Source organism: Cupressus sempervirens, chromosome 6 (genome assembly GCF_028749045.1).
Source record: "Cupressus sempervirens isolate cs-2001-9-10 chromosome 6, ASM2874904v1, whole genome shotgun sequence".
NCBI classification, from domain to species: Eukaryota; Viridiplantae; Streptophyta; class Pinopsida; order Cupressales; family Cupressaceae; genus Cupressus; species Cupressus sempervirens.
The window spans coordinates 157,629,328-157,651,808 of NC_143123.1; positions in this window are offsets into that span (position 1 = coordinate 157,629,328).

Here is a 22,481-nt window from a genome sequence, read left to right on the forward strand (position 1 = left end):
ATTTGAGAGAGTCTAAGTCCATGTGTTGTGCTAGTAGTATTAGCACCAAAGAAGAATGGAGAATGGAGTATGTGCATAGATTCTCACACTATCAACAAGACGAAAATCAAGTATAGATTTCCATTGCCAAGGATAGATGATATTATGGACTATTTGAGGGGAGCTAAGTATTTCACAAAGATAGATCTAAAGAGTCAGTGTCATCATATTTGTATTAGATAAGGTGATGAGTGGAAGACTGCTTTGAAGACAAAAGAAGGACTGTATGAGTGGTTAGTCATGACTTTTGGGCTAACCAATGCACCAAGCACTTTCATGTGGCTCATGAATGAGGTACTGAAGGATATTCTAGGTAAGTTTTTTATTATTTACCTAGATGATATTTTGATCTTTAGTAAGGCATTGGAGGATCATTTGATCCATAGTTGCAAGGTGTTTGACAAGTTGAGGGAAGAGAAGTTGTTGATAAACCTGAAGAAGTGTAGTTTTGTAATGGAGTTAGTGTACCAAGGATTCGTAGTTTCAATAGAAGGTCTGAAAATGGACCCAAAGAAAGTGAAGGCTATCCTTGAATGGCCTACTCTAAGGAGCATGAAAAATGTAAGATATTTTCATGGGCTAGCTAGTTTTTATAGAAAGTTCATAAGAGATTTTAGCAGTATTTGTGGCCCTTGACTGAAACAATGAGAGGGGATAGAAAAGAGTTTAAGTGGATGATATGAGTAGATAAGAGTTTTAATATGTTGAAACAAAAAGTTACTAAATAGCCTGTTTCAGCACTTCCTAATTTCAACAAGGTGTTTCAAGTAGATTGTGATGCTAGTGGTACTACAATAGGAGCTATTATGAGCCAAGAAGGTAGACCTATTGTTTACTTTAGTGAGAAATTGAATGATGCCAAAAGAAAATACTCTATTTATGATCAAGAATTTTATGCTATAATTCAAACATTGAAGAAGTTGAGACACTATCTTCTTCCTAAAGAGTTTTTTTGTATACTGATCATCAAGCTTTACAATATTTGAATAGTCAAGGAAAATTGAACCAAAGGCATTTAAAGTGGGTTGAGTTTTTGCAGAGTTATATATATTTTTTGAAACACATCAGTGTGAAGTCTAACAAGTTGCATATGCTCTTAGTAAAAGACAACTTTTGCTGATAGAAATGCAAATAAAGGTGGTTGTGTTCAAGGAGCTCAGTACTTTGTATCAAGATGATCTCGATTTTAGTGAAGTGTGGAAGGCTTGTATAGAAGATGTTACACTTGATAGCACAAAGTGGTTGGATTTCATGATCTAGGATAATATTTTGTTCAAAGGAAGCCAATTGTGCATTCCTAGAAGTTCAATGAGAGAGAATCTCATCAAGGAGAAGCATAGTGGAGGATTTGCTGGACTCTTTGACAAAGATAAGCCCATTTCTTTGGTTGCTAAAAATTATGTTAAAATTTTGTACAAAGTTGTAGAGTATGTCAGATGGCCAAAAGAGTGAAGTAGAATGCAATGTTGTATCAACCATTACCTATACTAGAGAGGTTGTAGGAGGATGTTAGCATGGATTTTGTTCATGAATTACCAAGGACTCATCATGGACATGTTTCTATTTTTGTGGTGGTTGAAATGTTTTCAAAGATGGCACATTTTATTCCTTGCCAGAAACCTAGTGATGTTGCTCATGTAGCAGAGTTGTTTTTTAGAGAAGTGGTAATTAGACTACATGGTCTGCCAAAGAGTATAGTTTTAGATTGAGATACCAAAATTGTTGGGTATTTCTAGCATACATTGTGGAAGAAGTTGAAGATAGATTTGAAGTTTAGTTCATCACATCATCCACAAACTAATGACCATACATAAGTTGTGAACCATAGTTTGGGAAACTTGCTAAGATGCTTGGTTGGAGATAAACCAAAAGGATGAGATATCATTTTACCATAGGAAAAAATTTCATATAATAATTTTGACAATAGGAAAATTGTTAAATAAACATTCTAGATTGTATATGGAAGTAGTCCCAAAAATACTTCTAAATTGAGGACGTTGGATAAAGGAGAGATAAGTAGTCTAAAGTAGAAGAATTTGCTAAACATTTGAAGAACATCCATGAGGAGGTAAGGAATAAAATTATAAAGATGAATACACAGTGTGAGGGTAAGGTAGATGTGAAAAGGAGGTATAAGGAATTTTAGATTGGAGATGAACTCATGGTTTATTTGAGAAAGGAGCATTTTCCATGGGGTACATATAATAAGCTGAAGACAAAGAAGTTTACCATGCAAAATAGTGCAAAGGCATGATTCTAGAAATTCTAAAGAAGTGGAGTTGCTTGCTGAATTGAATATTTTACTACTATTTAATATTTTAGATTTGACAGAGTATTATGAAGGAGGTGATGGAGATGAAATTACAAAAGCATAGTGGAGTATTCCAGAAGCTAGTTTGTCTACAAAGGAGATTACGGAGATACTAGATAGTCATATTGGAAAAAGTACTAGGAATAAAACTTATGAGAAATATCTAGTCAAATGGAAAGGGAGGCCAATAGAGGATTCATCATGGCTAGCAAAGGAGGAGGTTAACCATCTTAGTTTTCCTCTGAACACCTGAGATATGACAAGGTCACTTTTCAAATTACCCTAGGTGTTTGATGTAGGAGAATCCTAGGTGTAAGAACAATCTTGTATTACCCAAAAATATTTTCATTTAATTCTTTTCTCTTTTAACACGGACTAGTAGATAGGGTGGTTACTATCTATGAGAACTTGCTATTTTTAGCAATTTTTTTATACAAGCTTAGAATGTTCTCATTTTCTACAAGAAGGTTCATTTTAGAGTTATAAGGCTACCATAAAATTCTCATTGCTCCAACTTAAGTATTAGAGAAGATATTGCAAATTTTCTATGGAAAAATTTGTAGAAAAATCTTCAGGCTCACCATTGGAGGCCTTAGAGTGTCTGGGTGAGGTCTAAACACTCGATTGAAGAGTTCTTGCACAATTTTAAGCTTGTAGATCAAGAGCAAGAATTTCTAAAAAGTGATTATAATAGCCAATTAGAGCAATGGTTCAAGAGTTATGGCCTTCGAATTTGGGCTACCCAAAATATCTAAAATAATTGTTAAAGATGTATCTAGTTGAATCTATATGTTTTTCTATGTCATTTGGACTTATTTATTAAGTTTCAATGTCTAAAACCTTTTTAGGTGACATAAAATTGCCTATTTAAGAAAGGCCCAAACATTGTCAAGGACAGCTATAGGTGATTGTTCACAACTTGTCTTGCTAATTACTATAATGAAGGTGCCCATGTGGGTTTGCATATTGTACTTGTGAATTATGTAATTCTAAATTTGTGGTGCAAATAAGAACTCCATATTTTATTGCCACATTTGCTATTATTTCTTTGTTTTTCTTATGTGGTTATGGTATTAAGGGGAGCACCCTTCTTCACTTTTATATGTAGGAATTCTTTCCTTGCTTAACTTAGGTACCTCCTTTCTACGCATCTTCATCTTTAGCTTTAAGTACCTTCAAATTTTCATCTTAAGCACTTGGTGCTCTAATACTAATTTTTGGAATATTTTAGAATAATTGAGGGTGCGGGGGGTGGTGAATCATTTATCTAAGGTCCAAATATACAAATAAAACTTTTTAGTACTACAACTTATTCTTATGCATGCATTGATCATTCAATATCTTAAACATATGCATAATGTCGTCCTATGTCAAAATAACCTTGTAAAAATGTAAACATGGAATACCATAAAATCAATCACACATTTTGACACAAGAATTTTACATGAAAACCCAATTTGGGAAAAACCACCAGTAATATGCTACTGATCTTTACTCTTCTAAAGTGAGCCCTCTGAATATCCAACCTTGTTGAAGGTTACAATGCACATTGTTAAATGTGACTTGGTAAAAGGATTTCAATCACCCTATTAGGAGTGATACTTGTTAGAGAAATTTAGAACATTCCATTAGAATGTTACCCTGTTAAAGAATTCACTAATGACTATTAGGTTAACCTTAGTTCAAAAGATTTATCTAGACTACTACAATTTTTAGAGAGTAACAACTCACTTGGAGATTACAAATCTCATATTCAATCATCCATTCTTCTTGGCATTCATCCTCTTCATCTCTAATAACTTGATCACCCTTAAATCCTTCATCATGTTAAGCCTTCTTTCTTTGTATGCCAATTACAAACTCTCCTATTCATCCATCATATGAAGTAACACCTTAAACTACTTATCTTTCTCAGGTTCCCACACATGATAACAATTGCTTCTATCCCGCTATCTCCTTAAATAAATAATTTAGCTCTTTTGTTTCTTAACCAAAATTGTCCATTCTAGGGTTAGGTTAGATTCATTGAATCTACCCATCTTTCCATTTTATTCCCTTCTAGAACCTTCCTCTATAATCCTATTTAAATTTTCCTCAAAACAATTTATCTTGAATTTTGTGCCACCAACTCATCATAGTAATCTTCCACATGCTTCACACAATTCAAGAAATCAACTTTGTTAGATCAAATTCCTTAAATCTTTGATCTAACTCATTTTACTAGCACTCAGCAATAACACTTTGTTTTCTTGGCAAACATTTTCTTCTTATCATCCACTAAGTCTTTACTAGTGCTAGAAACATACTAACTTTCTTCACTCATCACCAACTAGATTTCTCTTTCTTGGCTCATACTGAACTTACTGCTTAGCTTCAACTAATTTTCTGCTTAGCCTACACTTTCTTTTCTCAACTTGCACTATTTTCTTAGTCAGGCATTGTAGACACATTTCTTTACTTAGCTTCCTTCTAGTCTTTAAACAAGTATCCTTTCATTCTAAGTAGGTAAACATGTTAGAAGTTGTAATATTTCCTTGGTGTGTTTATAAACCAAGGTTAGACCTCCTTTCTTTATTGTTATAATATATTAGGATATAAGCCAAGGTATCCTAATATATTTCTTTTTTCTCCTTTTTCCACTACATCTTATTTTTTCCTCTAGTGGAATATGTGAGGACAAATATTTATTGTAATTTGTAATTTAGATTATTCCTCCTTAAGAGGAATCTCACACTTGGCCTCACACACTTATGAATGATGGAATTCATAGACATGGGAGTTACATACTCTCTCTCTCTCTCTCTCTCTCTCTCTCTCTCTCTCTCTCTCTCTCTCTTCTTAGGCTTTTCATGCCTCATTCATAATGTCACAAGGGGTTTTCTTTGCTTTCCCCTTTTCAAATATCTTGTCTCATGGTGTTGGATCTTGAAGCTTTCTCTCTCCTATCTTATGGTAATATCTTTTCATGCATTTACTCGCTTAAATTCTTTCCTAGTATTGCTTATTTACATATTTCTTTTTCCATTTCTAACATGGTATCAGAGTATTTTAATCTTTGTTTTTGAGTGTTTTCATGAAGGTATGATTCGAAGGAAGCTCTTGAGAGAGATTTCACGAATTTCTTTTTTAATCTTCTTAAGTTGGAAGAAATTGAATTTTTTTTGGGTTTGGTTGGTTTACTGCCAAACCTGATTAACTCCTGTTTGCTCTAAATAGTGTAGGTTTTGATATATTGTTGATAAAGAAAATAATATAAATTTAAAGATATCACATTCCTAATTTAATTGTATATTCTAGTACAATCTAGTATATTGTTGAGAGAGTTTATTCTAATATATTTCTTTTTTTTAACTAATTTAATTTAGTAGAAAAAATTTAGTACCTCCCCTTACTTTGTTAGTTAAGTTTATTCTAAATCTCCTTTATCAAAATTTGTGCTAATTTTTATTTCATTTTATTATCTTTTATCATTTCATATAAATCAAAATCTCAAATATTATCCTTTTCATTTTGATAATAATATTAATTCTTTTCTAATATTATAATTAAAAAGTTTTAATATTGGTTCTTATCTAATCAATTTTTTTTTTAAACTGCACTCTTTAAGTTTCTAATTTTGTCTCTTGCATGTTTAGAATATTCTAAAAATTGAAGCACCCACAGTGGACCTTGAATAGTGCTTGCTAGACTTGCGTCTCATCTTCTTGGCAAGTTCAACATGAGTATCCTTCTTATGTTGCTTTCTATACATTGTTGTCTAGGTTAACTTGGATGGCTTCAAATGGTTATGGAAATATCGCTTGCACTTAGAGTTCATAAATGGAAAAACCTATGAATCTGAGTGCACAAATCTGATGCCTTTCCCAAGGTAAATCCTAGACCCACTGAAATGGAAAACTTCTATTTTGAGCACCATGGCGCCTATTCAAATCCTCTTGTACTCCTATTGCTGATCCTGTGACCTCCCCCTGCCCTCTTCAACATCAAATAATTAGGAGGAGGACCTCCCTACATTTGTTCTAGCTCAGCCAGTCCTCAGCACTTTTGTGCCTTTGAAGACCCACCTTCATCCGCATTTTCCTCCTTCTCCCACATGGTGTGCATGCTGGTGCAGATGAACTTCAGCCTTGTGGACGTCACCACCATTTTAGTTCATCAGTGCCTCCACAAGATACCATCTGATCCCCTTCTTTTGCTCCTTCTCAATTTCTGTCATCCCTCGCACTCTCTCCTTACCTCTTTCAAGAGCCCTTTTTTCTGATTCCTTGTTTTGCCTCTATTGCGTTGTCTTCCTAACACCTACAAGGGCAGAGTGGTGCACCTAAAGTATCTTTATGCTCTTCCAAACCCTTAATGGAAACAGACGTAACTCCTTTTTGGATAGCAATATTCATTTACCATCATTATATGGAGTTGTAACATCTACCATGTATTTGGCCAAACAGCTTGTTTGTCTGTCAAAACTACAGAAGCAAAGATTTTACTAATCTTTTTGGTTGCTCAATTTATCATTATTATTCTTTGTAACATTAGCCTAAACAACTAAAACACTGCATTATTCTACATTGTTACTTATTTCTGGTGCTTCTCAAAGCAGTCATTAAGATACTTTTTATGTTAGTATTGCTGCGCATTTTCATATTGTTGTAACTTTTCTTATTTTCTTCTAATTAGAAAGTTTAAAATTTTTACAAAATCATCATAATATCAAAGTGCATTCTATTTTATTCTTATTAGACACTAAGACTCTCTAATTTTGTTTTATGGATCGTTATGGTCCTCTTTGAATTTTAGGTAATTTAATTTCTTTATATATATATATATATAAAATTTTAAAAAATGTATTTTTAGTTTTTTTTTAAATCTAATTTAGGCTTTGATTTTCTTTTCTTTTCTATTTTGAGAGTTTCAAAATTATATAAATTACACAAATTATATAAGTTTGAAAATTTTTATTGTTAAATTTTCTCTAAATTTTTGCCCTCTTGTTTACCTAGTAACCATTACATAATAGCAAAATATTTATGATTTGGAAACACCAAGAATTTTTTTAAAATAATATAATGAGGGAAATGTGAAGTAACGTGTCTTTCAATGTATCTTCTTTGTAATCATTCTCTTTTTTCTTTTCTTTTCTTTTTTTTCTAGGTGATCCATCAAGGAACCTTCTCAATTTTTCACATATGAAGATGTGTCTATGCTTCTACTTGATCGCATTCAAAGGACTCATGTACTTCTCTTGGATCTGTAAATGTACCATATGGCTTGAAGACAATCAAATTACTTCATATTGAAGATTAAGTTGTAGATTGTTGTAAATTACACGTTTAATACCCCTTGATATAATTACCCCAAGTAAAGATTAAAGGGGGGTGTTAGAAGTTGTAATATTTCCTTGGTGTGTTTATAAACCAAGGTTAGACATCCTTTCTTTATTGTTATAATATATTAGGATATAAGCCAAGGTATCCTAATATATTTCTTTTTTGTCCTTTTTCCACTACATCTTATTTTGTCCTCTAGTGGAATATGTGAGGACAAATATTTATTGTAATTTGTAATTTAGATTATTCCTCCTTAAGAGGAATCTCACACTTGGCCACACACACTTATGAATGGTGGCATTCATAGACATGGGAGTTACACTCTAACTCCTCTCTCTCATCTCTATTTAAGAGATGACCCTCCTCTCTCATTTCTCATGAGGTTTCTTCCTCTTCTCAATTATTGTATGAGCGATCTCTCTCTCTCTCTCTCTCTCTCTCTCTCTCTCTCTCTCTCTCTCTCCCTCCTTAGGCTTTTCATGCCTCATTCATAATGTCACAAGGGGTTTTCTTTATTTTCCCCTTTTCAGATATCTTGTCTCATGGTGTTGGATCTTGAAACTTTCTATCTCCTATCTTATGGTAATATCTTTTCATGCATTAACTCGCTTAGATTCTTTCCTAGTGTTTCTTATTTACATATTTCCTTTTCCATTTCTAACAAAACAATATACTATATCATCAATTTCTTGCTTGGTCTTAGTGCACCTTTTATACACCATATAACTCAAGCTTTCTCTAAGTTCTCTTGTTATCCTTTCTTTTCAAATCCTCTTCATCAATCAATCAATTAATAGAATTTAGACCAAAGTAAGCAATCATGTTACCAAAAAGTAGTTGGTTTGACATTAGTTACAAAATAATGATTGTTCCATGATAGATTTCATCAATCTCCTTTCAACAAAGGAGGCATAAGATATATTTTCTAAGGTTGGTTGATTGTTGATTGGTGATTTGTGGAGAAGCTATGAAGAGCATAGTAGTAGAGGAAAGGTGAGTAGATAGGTGAAGTTTGATTTCTTCAAGGGTTTCTAAGAAGATTAGAGATGTAAATGTTAATAAAGTTCAATCAATGAACTAACAAATGAGTGGAAAGGAGATCTAAATTTTCAAAGTGAGCTGTATCTATATAGATCAAACCTTCTTTTACTTTCTAACCATTGTGATAGTAAAAATATTATAATCAAGGTTAACCTAATAGTCATTTGTAACTTCTTTAGTCAAGGTGACATTCTAATAGAATGATCCAAAGTCCTCTAACCTAACCACTCCTAACATGGTGATTAAATCTTTTAAGAGGGTTGCACCTAATTGTGTGTTTTGTAATATTTAATAAGTTGGCTCTTAACAAAGCTCACTTTGGAAGAGTGCAAAGTGGTAGCATGTTTTTTTTTGGCAAAAGAAGATGAGCCAGTATATATATTATTAATTTCTTTTCTTAAAAAAAATTGATTAAAAAAAGCTCAACCTAGAAAGAATCAGAAAGAAAACCCAACATCATCACTCATAAAAATCATTGATATTTACAAATATTTATATAAATGAGTGATTGCACAAATTTACAAAATGGAGATTATCTTTCCTCCTATTTTATAAAAATCTTTGAGCAAATAAATACTATTTCATAAGGTTTTCCAATATATGATCAAAATTCAAATTTCAAAAACTTCTTTATTAGCTATTTTATTCCTTCATTTCGACACAACCCTTGACTTGTGTTGTTGCTAGCTCACCTGATGAACACTCCCAATCACTAGGTATCTGATTATAGGGAGAAACCCCCCACCCTATCAAGCTACCTAATTCTAATTCTAACGAAAGCCAAGCATTTTTCTTTTGTTCTCTTGTAGGATTTTGCACACTCGATTGGGTAACTCCCATCCTATAGAAGTGGCCATTAGCATAATTGTTCCTTCGATTTCATCTACTCGAGCTGTAAACCCATTAACATTTTGTAGACCATGCATCAAACCATAGCCAAACTATTCTTGTAAAAAGAAATCACTAAATAAAACATCATAGAACTCTTTGGAGCATAATCCTTATTGGAGAAACTAAGCATATCTAAAATTGTAGTTGGGAGTAAATTGCCATGAGATTCAATTACCTCACTCTATGCATTGATAATTAATATATTTAAGGTTAACAATTAATGATTAACCTTGAAAATCCACTAACTCTTAGGAAATCAACATATGTAATTCATTGTATTGTTCGATAATTATTACAAGTTGCAATATGAAATGAGTGGTACCATTGCAGCCTAAATTGGATATCCAATCAACAACTTTATTCCCTTCTTTTAATGTGTGCAATATCATCACTTCAAGGATTTGATCAATTAAAATCTATATTTTTTGTAAAATATAATGAAGTTTCCATGAAGCCATTTATCTCTTAATGCATGCATTCACTACAACTTGCAAATCACCTTCAATCTAGACCCAATTATATTCCCCTTTCTTTGCAAGTATTAACCCTGATAGTAATGCCTAAGCCTTTGACATATTGTTAGTTCCATTTGGTAAAGGGTTCATTGTAATTGCAAACACTTTATCTTACAATCTCTTAAAGATGCACCTAACCCTGATTGACCTTGATTGCCTCTCGATGCCCCATCAAAATTGAGCTTCACAAATCCTAATTATGGTGGCTACCAATACACTATTGATCTATCTATATTTGTTTGGTTTCTTTAGAGACTAGTTCCTAATGGTATAAATAATAATTTCCAATTTTGAATGATACCTATATCCCATGTAGTAATATGTGGGTTGATTTTACATTTGCTAACACTTGCATTAGTAACCTTTGATATTGATTTTTCTATCCCCTCCTTCACTTTCTCTAGGGAAGAAAATTCTTTTTTGAAGATCCTCTTATTCCTCTCCCACCATATTGCCCAACGTACTAGTGTTGGAGTGCATTTCCACATTCCAACAAAAAATGCATGAGGGTAAGTGATTGGACATGCTTGAATTATATCCAAAATGTTGTTTTGTAATGGAGTGGAATAATTTAGTTTCTTGAGAATAAACATCTAACACTGATATACAAATTGATCCCCAACAAATAGACAACCAACTGATTTGTATTCTTCATCACATAATACACACTTAAATGGAGGAGAAATACTTAACCTTTCCAACCAATCACTTGTTATAATCCTACGTTTAATTGCTAGCCACAAAAAGTAGCCCACCATTGGTAATACCATATTATTCCAATAGAATGAATAGGCTTGAGATGGATTCTTATCTAATACAACTCTTTGTAGAAGTTTGTAACCTTCTTTAATTGAATATTTACCATTTTTGGCTCGTAGCCACATTAGTTGATCCTTATGGTTGGATATAAATGCTATCCTATCTGAAAGTATCTCTGTAAGGAGATCTCTAGTTTGTATATCTAAAGGAAGTTGGTCCAGATCATTCCAAAATACTTTTCTTGAAGAAAGACAGACTACATCAATAAAATGAATGACAAGATTTCCCCAGGTTGCTTCTAAGGCTATCACTATTTTCTTAATATTTGGTAGTGTAATTAGTGGAGGTTGATCATTCCAAGAGTCTCTCCAAAAATTAACCTTGTCACCACAATTTAATTCCAAAGAGATGTATTTGAGGACAATATCTCTGGATGAAGTCATAAAATCCAAAATAATAGAGCCCTTAGGAGGGTCTAGCATTGAAAAAATTCTATGTGGATCATTGTTATCCAAGTATTTCTACTTCATTATTTGACACTACATAGATTGTGGTTTGTTGTATATTTGCCAAACCAATTTGGCACCAAAAGCTTTATTCCTTTTTGATAGGTCATTCATCCCTACACCCCCTAGTGTAGGGATATGAGCCATGTCCTAAAGATAAATAAGAGGAATTTTATTTTCATTTGTCGTATTTCCTGCCCAAAGAAAACCTCTAATTAGTTTTTGAATTTGTAATAAGACCTAAGAAGGGGCTTGTAGGATTTCCAAATAGTAATTTGGAATTGCAAAGAGTTCCAATTTAATAAGTAAGATTTTTCTTAATAATGAAAGCCATCTTACTTGTCATGACATAAATTTGCTCTTAATTCTTTGGAGAACACCATTCCAATAGCTTGTCCTATTGGATCCCATAAAGAAAGGAATACCAAGATAAGTGGAAGGTAAGAAATCCTTTGAAAAAACCAAAATCTACACAATCTTGTCTAATATTACTCTATTGGTGTTGAATAAAATGATCTTTGGCTTTTGATAATTAATTTTCTACCCTCAAACATCTAAATATTGATGTAAAATTTTCTTGATCTACTTGGCTTCTGAAACTTATGACACTCCAAAAAGTGATGTGTCATTTGCAAACAAGGAATTTGTAATAGATATTGATGTACCCTCAATTTTTGCTCCTTTCCACTTGTCACTTAAATGATGATGCTTAATAGTCTTGCTAAATGCTTCCACCATGATAATGAAAAGAGCCAGAGATAGTGGATCTCCTTGTCTAACACCTTGTGTAGAAGAAAAGAAACCTGATGTTGATCCATTAATAATAACTAAAAACAAAGCCCCTAAAATAAATGCTTTAATCCACTTACACCACTTTTTAGAAAAAATCATTTTTGTGTAGAACTTGAAAGAGAAATTTCCAATAAACTTTCTCATAAGCCTTTTGTATATCTAACTTGATAAAAAAAATTGGAAGATTGATTAGTGTTAATGGAATGGAGAACTTCATGAGCAACCATTGCTCCCTCCATTGTTTCTCTTCCCAAGGCAAGACCACCTTGTTCAGGAGAAATAATATGTGGAAGAAGATGTTGAAGACATAAATAGATAGCTTTGGTGACAATTTTATATGTGAGATTACAATGTGATATTGGGTGGAAATCACGAAAGGTTTTAGGCTCTTTAGTTTTTGGAATGATTGCAATATTTGTAGTGTGGATGTCTTACAAGGGGAAGGAAATGTGGATATCTTAGCTACATTCTTTCAAGCTTGAAAGATCTAATTCTGATAAAAAATAACTAGTTAACTGATGCTTACAAAAATTGGAAAGTGATCAAAATTTGGTAATGAAAGTATTTTTGACCAAAATTGATAGTTTCATAATTTCTATTCATGAGAAAGTAAAAGTATGTCCAACTAAACTACAATTTCTGCAAAATTATCTCTCTTATTCATCCATGTAAACTTACCATTAAGAGGTCTAACATCCATGAGATCATTACTATCCACAAATTGTGACAAATCTTGAATAGTTTTAAGGGGATGACAAATGCCTCCAACTTTTTCTTCTTGGTTTAGGATTGCATTAAAATCATCCCCCCAAAATGACTTGATGGGAGCTTTGCATTTGAATTAGCTAAGATAATTTTTCCCAAACTTTAAGTTTATCATTAGTAGAAGTGGGTCCATAAACATTAATTAAAATGAAAGAAACATCAAACTCTGACATCTCAAACATTTTCTAGTTTAGATGATGGTGAATTATCTGACCTTGAATTGTAAGCAGATTCTATAAAACAACAACACCACCAGAAGCTCTAATGCTACGGGAGTGGAATGAAGACCACTTTGGCCATTTAGCTAGAGTTTTCTCAAATGTATCTTGTGATAATTTTGTCTCCTATAATAGAATAGTATCAACCTTCATAGTTTCAATTGATTGATGAATCTTTTTTCTTTTGTTAGAGGTACTAATGTCTTTGACATTCCATGAGAATATTTTCATTGCTGACAAGGAGAACATTTTGTTCTCCTCATCACTCTTTTCGTAACTACAAATTTCTCATCCAATTTCATTTGAACCCCTATAGCAATCTCAATGTTAATCTGTGACTCCTTGGTTGACCTCTTGATCTGGGTGTCTTGAAGGTTTGTTGTTTCTATGATGGAGTTTGAACAATTGAAAAAGATCGATGATGATCAAACTGATTAAAGTTATTTTGTAATTGAGAGTTGGATTGGTCCCCGTTAATCTTATTGTCCACCAAATGTATGCTGTTAAAATGGGAAGCCAACTTTTCTACTACTTGTTGATAAATACAATCCTCAATTCCTAGAGGGTCATTAGTAGTAAAGGATTCCAAGCAAAGAGTGATAGCTTGGCATGTATTTCCTTCAATTTCTAAGATCTTAGAACTATTAGCTTTCTTTGGAGCAATCTAAGAATTCCAATGTTGAAATTCCTTAAGTAGTTCATCAAGATCATAAGACATTTGATTTCCTAAATTAATACCCTCTTCATCTACTATGCCAAATGTTATATTAGAAGCAATCATTAAAGTAATATGGTCTCTAATTAGATGTATTTTCCAATCTACATACTGATAATTAGTAACCAATTATCTTTTTTTAGTATAAGCTAATGGAGATTCTACCATTGATGGTTTACTCTTCAATATAGCCATGACCATGTTATGTAGGGGAAATTTTATAGGCACAGAAGTATAGAGATCTTTCGGTTTAGCTAAAAAGTGTTGAATGAAAGATAAAACCAATTTGAAAGGGTTCGATAGCCTAACTCTTATTGAATTTCATATAACCAAACTCTTATGCTCTATATAGAATCCTAAGGAGGCATATCACATTTTGAAATAACTTTATGCACACATAGATTTGGGTTTGTACTATGATTAGAACATACTTCCGGTAAACCCTACACTTTATGTTGACATTGGGTGTTGAAATGACCCAAGCTTGCTTGAAACTTTTGAACCATTTGTTCATCCTGGACCTTAATGGGCTCATCCCATAAACCCCATTGAGAATTGATCAAGATGTGAGTAGGAAGAGGCTTCTTCATGTTTAGTAGTTAGCAAACTCTAACATCCAAATGAGGACAATCATAAGGAATCAAGTCAACCTTTAGAAAGATTCCCAATTTGTTTGCAAGGATTTCTATAATTTGAAGATCTTGATATTCAAGAGGAAGGAGTGAGAAAGAAATCTAGTAAGGGTATAACTGAATATTAGTAGGCTAAGGTTTGAAATTAGGAATCCAACTCGTTGTAAAAAGACCCACCCTACAACAGAACCAATTTTTTTTGTTTATGAACCAAATCCCTAGAAACCTTAGAATCAAAGATAGCCACAAAGTGCTAAGATTCCAAATCAATTAAGAAGATATCTTTAAGTCCTAGCCAAAATGAAGAAGTCCATTCTTTAAAATTAGAATAATGCAATAAAGAAAATGAAAACTTACCTATTAACATAGATTGTCAAAGATATCCAATTGAATTTTACAAAAAATGTCTTGGGAGTGTAATTTTTACTTGATTTGATGAGGACAAATGAGACTCATTTGGGTTGACTACTGTGGTTTCCTTCTTTTTACAAACTTGTTGCTATTTATTTGGATTAAAGGGAGTCCTAGATGGACCTTGGATTGAGTCTTTCAATATCATTGCATAAGGAGCTAATTGCAATTTCTATCCTATTTTACCAAGAGAATCAAGTGATAGTGGATTATCCTTACCCTAGCCTAGCCTCAAAGCTTTACCCATGGCCTTTAGAGAAGAATATGTAATGTAATCTAGAGAACTAGGTGGTGTTCCCTAACAAATATTAAAAATGGGTTATTTCTCAGCTTGACAACTCTTATTGTTGCCATGAACTCCATTCTTCCAACCCTGATGTGAATGAGGAAAACCCTTATTCCTTTGGTCTATTAAATTCTTGAAACCTTTGAATTTTTTTGAATTTTTCACATCCCACCCAAAATATTTTTGAAAATACATGTTTTGTGGATAGTGTTTTTGAATCTGTTTTGACAACTCCCCTTTTTCAAAACTTGAGAATCCTTACCATGGTAGTAGTTTATCCCCATATTCCAAAAGAAAATCCAACTTTATTTGTCTTGAAGGTTTAACTTTTAGTTTTCCTTTCAACCAATGATCGTGAAAGTGGGGATTAAGAAAAAAGGGTTTTGCAGGTTGAATCACTTCTTTCCCTCGAAAAATTTATTTCTCCCCCTTGCTAGAATGTGTTTCCCTAAAAAGAAATCTTTGAAGCTTGAGATCATCATGCATGTTTATTGCTAGCTACACAATGGGTGTTGAGGAGAAAATATTTGCATAGTCATCATGATAGAAGGGTCTTCTATTCTCTTGAATCCTTATATGATTTAATTCTAGTTTAGGGTTAAACCGTTCATCTAAACATGGTCCTAAATCTGATTGTGATCCTACACTTGGTCAAAATCGTAGTTCCTAATCCTGAAAATATAGTTAAAACATCTAACTTTGAGACTACAAATGTTGCCTTTTTCTATGCAATCTCCATGCTTGATCACCATTCAATAAGTGTCCTCCCTACTTGATGTTCAACATCACAAATTTGTCGATTGTCTTCTACTAACTTTAACATCTCAACATTGAACATTTAAAATAAACTCAACATTCATATTGTAGATCACTTCAAATTAGGAATGCAAATTTAAATTTTACCCTAAAAAATATCTTGTTGTTCCTTGCAAAAAAAATTCTTGTTTGGCAAACACATGTTCACCAAAAAATAAAGTGGTAGCATGTTACTTGGTGGTTTTTACCAAATTGGGTTTCCACATTAAATCTTGGTATTGAGCATGCATGAATAATTTATGTGTAATGCATGTCATTCATTATTGTTTAGTTTACTATTATTTGACATATACTAAACATAGAGGTAAGTGGTGAATGAATATGTTAATTTTTTGATTACATGCTATATAGATTGAGTGGTTTTATGAGTTGTTAAAGGTTTTTGGAGTTAGTATAAGTTGAATTGGTATATCTAGACTTGAGGATAATTGATTCAACCCAAACCACCACCACCACCCCCACTCCCCCAACCCCCCCCCCCCGCCCCCCCCCCAACCACCAAGATATTCTAAATAATTTAACAATTGGTGCAAGAAAAAATAATCTTATATAATAGAGGGATAGGTTTCTTGTGTGGAGGTATTAATTCAATACCCAAACTAGATGTGATTTTTCATCTAGGTCCATCAAAGTATGGTTCCCATGCATCATCTATCTCAATAAGAAAGATAAATTCATCAAGGAATTTGATCAGTTATGATGTAGAGAGATATGAAGGAGCTTCAACAAGATGATTAGTTAAAGCTTTCCCTTGAATAGATTTATGAGGGATAAACTTTGAGTCAAATTCAATCAGGAGCATGAGCCATTTAGAAAGCCTCCTTGATAAGTTATTTTTAAAAAGAAGATGTTTCAAGAAGGATCACACTTCACAAAAACTTTAAATTTTGAATTAAGGAGGAAATTTATTAGTTTTTGAAAAGAAAGAAATTATTTTTCAATTATGTTGTAACATGTCACATAATTAATTAATGTGTGACTTATAACATATAGGACCCTCCTTACCATCTCAATCAGGCTAAACTAAGGTAACACTCAATTCCTTATAAGAAGCAAAGGCATAGAAGAAGAATGAACTATTTTTTTGAGGTAATTGTAAAATGGAAGGAATAGTGGGACAAGTCCTTAATTATTCAAATAAGAAATTACAATCTTCATTCCAAGAGAATGTTTTATATTTATTAAGAAAGGAAGTGAAAGGTATGGTGTGATCCACCATTTGAGAAACAAATCTATGAGAATCTTGTATCTTCCCTTGTAAGCTATGAGGTTGTGATATTTTTCAAGGAGGAGGTATACTAATGATAACATTGATCTTCTCAGTATCTACCTCGATGCCTCTATTAGAGATTATGAACCCCAAACATTTTCCACTTTCAATCCCAAAGGTACACTTTTGTCAATTCAAATGCATATTATATCTCCACATCCTTTCAACTATCCTTCTAAGTGTAGGGATGTGCTCACTTCATTGCATTGATTTAGCATAAATTCATCCACATTATCCTAAAGAATCTTATGATTGTAGCCTTGAAATATCAATGTCATAGCTTCTTGATAAGTAGCACCTCCATTCCTTAATCCAAAAGGCATAACCACCCAACAAAAGGCTCCTCATATATTAATGAAGGCATTCTTGTATTGATCATACAATGGAATACAAATCTAATTATATCTTGAAAATCCATCCGTGCAAGATAGTAACGTGTCCCCTTTTTTGGAATCTACTATAATATTGATGTTATATAAAGGAAAATTATCCTTCAAGGAAGCCTTATTCAAATCATAAAACTCAATTCATAGATCCTTATCATATTTTCTCCCTAAGAGACAACAATAATTTTATAGAACCAAGGGGGATAATCTATAGGATGTATAAAAGTAGCATTCAAGAGTTTCTCTATTTTTTCCTTGACAAGAAGAAAAACTATAGGATTCATTTCATGAATATTTTAATAACTAGCTTAGCATTCAATGCAAGAACTACATTGTTAGTAAACATCTTAAGATCAATGTTAGGCATGTATGAACACATCCAAGGAAAAATATCAAATATCTCAAGAAGAATCTTAATGAGATTCTTATGCTCATCCTCATCCAAATAGTTTCCATTCTTGGTATCCCTTTCATGATCATTAGGATCAATTTGCATATCTATTGTATCAATGATTCAGAGATTACTTTTCTATATATCTTCTATTGGTAATGAGGATCAAGATATGGTTCAGATTTAGTTTACTCCAAAAAAATCCATGGGTATCCAAACAATATGGTTTTCACTTATTATGATGTAAATAAAATAGGTCATCATATGCCCCCATTAATTTTGCCAAAGCATCATCACACAAAAAAAAAAATCTAAAGATATTTTTTATCAAATCTAATAAGATGTAGGTTTGTTAGCTTCAAAGGGACACTTCAAATATGATTCATATTTGGAAAGAAATAAGGTTTCTTATAAGGACTAAATCCAAAACCAGAGGTATGTTCACAACTATAAGTTGTTATGGGAAATTTTATTCCTTATTCAAATTTTCCATATCCTTGACCATTGCTATGATGTTGGATCAGTAAATTATATCTAAGACCACAATGAGATTCCATATCCAAAATAGGTAAAGGATATTCATAGGTCACTAAATCATAATTGCTAAATCTTTAGATTTTATAGTTTCAATTGTTTTTTTAGATGAAGTAGCGAGAAAGTTATTATTCAACTCTACTGAAAGAAGGGTCAAAATAACATTTTTGGCTTTGAATTCCTCTTGCAATTTCATGAAAATATGATCAAAAACTTGATATTCCCCAATAAATGAAGAATTGAATTCCAAGGTGCTCCAATAATCCTTAGATAGAGTGGAAGATGAAGGTTCTTCACTTGATTGATTTTTATTTTTGGTTATACTTTCTTTTGTTTCCTCTTTAATTTTTGATTCCTTAATGGACTCATTGTTTAAGAAATTATTGGTCTTATCATTTTCCTTAAGAGTATACATCACATTTTTGAAAATGGATTTAACTTTGTGATGAAGAGTGGAAGTAATAATATGCATGTGATCTAACCATGGTCTTCCCAAAAGAAGGTTGTAATTGAGAGTTCCATGCATCACATGGATTGAAGTTTCTAAGATAATCAAACTAACTTTTATAGGTAGATTTTTTATTCCCAATTTCTTCCTAGAGATATTATCAAAGCGACAAATATAAATTCTATCAGGCCTAATAGTGGACATGTCAACTTTGATATCTTTTCCACACGTCTAAGATATGCCCATTCAACCTTGATCCATTATAAATAAAAGTTCTATGAATAAGATTTCCATTACTGAGAACAACAACCATAAGAGAACCATATTGATTTTTAATCCCTTTAGGACATAGATCATATTCAATGAAAATAATTTGAAGAGGAGTGGATATAGCATGTATATACTCCAAGATGGAATTGGCATTGTCTTGATTAGGTGGTAGCATAGGAAGAGTAGACAAAAGATTTTGTAAAGCTTCATGATAAGTAAGAGATGTTTGAAGAAGTTTCTACAAGGAGATCTTAATGGGATTAGTGTAAAACTTCTCAACTAGATCATACACTTTCCCTAATGATTATTTTGTGTTTGATAAGTGTGAGAAACCAAAGTGTAATCAGTGATTCCCTTAAGAACTATTAGAGGCTAATAATTTTGAGGAAAAACCTTAAGAGTAATAATGTTGTTGAGGAGGGAATCCTCTGAGGGTTATAAGAGGCTTAAAATATAGGGCTTATCCAATAGCTTCAACATTGCAAATAGTCTCACACATAGTAAGCCATGAGAAAAACCTATTGTAAAGGTTTATTTGGAAATGTGGAGGAAGATGTTTGAAGAATGGACTCAATTAAGATCTCATTCATTTCGGCCAATCTTTTTCTACTAAACACCTTGTGAGGCTCACTAAAAACTACATCATCAAAGCACTCATGAAAAAAATCATACATCTTGAAAGTAAAACAAGTTATTCACAATGAATTTGAAATGAAAATATATTTTTAGATTTTTTCTTTAAAAGAAATAAAATACAAACCTAACAAAGAAATATTTTTTTTTGTATTTTTATGTTTATCAATGCAATCCATATAAAATAAAAATCTAACCACCAAGATCAAATAAGGAGAGATCACCTTGTGTTCACCAAAATGTTCAAGTGAAAAATGGAATTAACAAGTGTGATAATGCAAGCTAGGTGTAACAAGTCTAACACTTTCTCCCTAATCCATTCAATACAATAGAAACATGGGCTTCCAAGAATAAATCTCAATAAGACCTAAGTTAGATTAGAAAAACCTAAGTTTGATGAAGGGATGTCAATGCTAGACCATTTTTTTATCAATTAAGTACACAAGAAATGACTCTTTCATGAAATATCATTTGAATAATTTACTAAGTAAGATATGCAAGTTTCTTTAAGACTCTATGAGTGTGTGTGTGTGTGTGTGCACACACATGCACACATGTACATGTGTGTGTTTCTATGTGTGTGTGTGTGATCAATCTAATATAGATATGATACAAATTATTTACTAAAAGGACATCAAATAAATGATGGAATTACCTTTAAATACATAAGGGAAAGTATCTTTTTTCCAAAAAAAAAAAAAGATTTGGACCTATCATTTAAAATATGATTACAAACCCCTAAATAAAATAGAAAACCCAGAAACTAGTTTTTCTATTGAGGTCACAAGAATAGGTTGACCTAGAGGAAAAGTGTCTAGATGTCATTCTACAAAGTCACCATGTTCTTGAGGTATTGTAGCCAAGTTGGCCTAAAGTTTTAGAGAGGTCCTAGATGTAGTTTCTAGATCCAAAGCATCTGAATTAATATCTTGCAAGTCTACTATAGATTTGATGTATGTGGGTGACTCTAAAGGGGATTGCCTTTGTCAACACAAATTTTGGTGATTTCCACCCCATGAATGGCCATTAAAATTATAGTATTGTGTGTATATGTAGTCTCATGTATACTAGATTATGGATCTAGAATGTAAAAATGCTAAGAATATTCTCTATGAGTGAAACCCTAGCATTCAAGTATGCTTGTGTGTAATTGTATGCAAGATATGAAGATACAAAGATCATATCTGACTATAGTGTAAAAATCATACCAATCCCTTAAGTCTTAAATACTCTAATGATATTCATGATCTAGTTGCACCTCCATGGTATTATGTAGTGATTAAATGATTGATTGTGAATAAAGACAACTTTGCAACTAAAGAATAATAAATCAACCATTTACTTCCACCTTGCAATTTCTCTATGTTAGACTAGGGCATCCATGCTATTAGATAAAAAAGGGGATAAATTAGTTATAGCCAATTATACTAAAAGTCCTTTAAATACTTTTTCAAAAAGTTAACACTTTAAATTTCTCAATCACTAGCTGGATAAATAGATAAAACTTCACAATAACATTCAACTTAATCTTTCCAATAAATTATTAATTTAAGAGTAAATTATATTTGTACATAAATTTGTAGTAATGAATAGTAAAAGTGAAATAAAAACAACATAATCAACATCAACACATTTTGACACATGTATTTTAACGTAAAAACTTTGTAAAGGGAAAAACCACCTGGGATTGGCAACCCAAAATTTTCAATCTTCTAAAGGGCTATATTAGGATCTTCTTGATCTCCAAGTCATGTTGCCTATTAGTTTCAAACTCTTAGTCATTTCCTAGGAAAATTTGGTCAGTCATCACCATGACCAAGCCACCCAATGAAGCTCCAACGATGCAGTTGGTCTTCTTCACATTTCAATTTGAGTCAAGCAAGTCTTTGATTATCAAGCACCCTAGTATGTACTGAGTGAAAATTTATGCCGTGTAAGTTATAATTTAGTAGACACTAATATGAATATAGTAATTTCATGATAAGTGGCATAGTTAGTGTTGAGCATTCAGAAAACAAGTGACATCATGACTATTAGTCATGACTGAACATCAAAGTATTCATGTGCTAAGTAAACTAGTTTTGGTATATGTGTTTTGAATGGCACAAACACTGATGTAAACCATTTTGGATGACTTCTATACATGGTTCCATGATTGTTAAGATAGTTAAGCAGTTGTTTATGCATTTTGTTAGAGATCATTAATCCCTATTAAGGTAGTATAATCGATCAAAAAAAGGGAATGCATAAGCATTAAAAGGGAGAAATCTAGATCATTGATCATGATCTATAAACTTCTCCATTTAGTTATTTAAGGAGGATCTAAACCATAGATCATAGAGGAGAGAGAGAAGAGAGAAGTGTATGTGAAAAAGAGGCTATATTTTGGATGATTATAAGCAAAGACCAGGCAAAGGGACCTAGCAATGAAGGACATAAAAGAGTTTATAAAATAGGGAATCAGATTATAATTAGAAGAAGGAGATCCATAATCAAGAAGTAGCATGATAGCCATAGGATAGGGTACT